Raw genomic sequence first — 955 nt, 5'->3', positions numbered from 1 at the left:
GCACTTTGATTTTTTGCGCTATTTGTAATAGCACCCGAGATATCACCAGATATATATTGGATTTTTCCCTGACCCTGACAGTCCGGCCTCGTGAGACGGTGATTTTCTCGGCCCCTGGTGGTCCGAGGTCGTTCCCGCTGCACAGATTCATGCGCCAGGGCCTCCTACAGACAATGCACTTTGATTTATTGCGCTATCTCTAATAGCATCCGAGAGATCACCAGATATATATTGGATTTTTCGTTGACCCTGACAGTCCGGCCCGATGTGTCGGTGGTTTTCTCGGACCCTGGTCGTCCGAGGTCGATCCCGCTGCACAGATTCATGCGCCAGGGCCTGCTGCAGAAAATGCACTTTGATTTATTGCGCTATCTCTAATAGCATCCGAGAGATCACCAGATATATATTGGATTTTTCGTTGACCCTGACAGTCCGGCCCCATGTGTCGATGGTTTTCTCGGTCCCTCCTGGTCCGAGGTCGATCCCGCTGCACAGATTCATGCGCCAGGGCCTGCTGCAGACAATGCACTTTGGTTTATTGCGCTATCTCTAATAGCACCCGAGATATCGCCAGATATATATTGGATTTTTCCCTGACCCTGACAGTCCGGCCCCATGAGACTGTCATTTTCTCGATCCCTTGTGGTCCGAGGTCGATCCCGCCTCACAGATTCATGCGCAAGGGCCTCCTACAGACAATGCACTTTGATTTATTGCGCTATATGTAATAGCACCCGAGATATCACCAGATATATATTGGATTTTTCCCTGACCCTGAGTGTCGGACCCCATGAGACGGTGGTTTTCTCGGGCCCCGGTGGTCCGAGGTTGTTCCCGCTTCACAGATTCATGCGCCAGGCCCCCCTGCAGATAATTCACTTTGATTTATTGCGCTATCTGTAATAGCACCCGAGATATCACCAGATATATATTGGATTTTTCCCTGACCCTGACA

Source organism: Nomia melanderi, unplaced genomic scaffold (genome assembly GCF_051020985.1).
Source record: "Nomia melanderi isolate GNS246 unplaced genomic scaffold, iyNomMela1 scaffold0014, whole genome shotgun sequence".
Lineage (NCBI taxonomy): Eukaryota > Metazoa > Arthropoda > Insecta > Hymenoptera > Halictidae > Nomia > Nomia melanderi.
The sequence above is the reverse complement of the archived record's forward strand: the minus strand, read 5'-3'. Positions refer to the sequence as shown.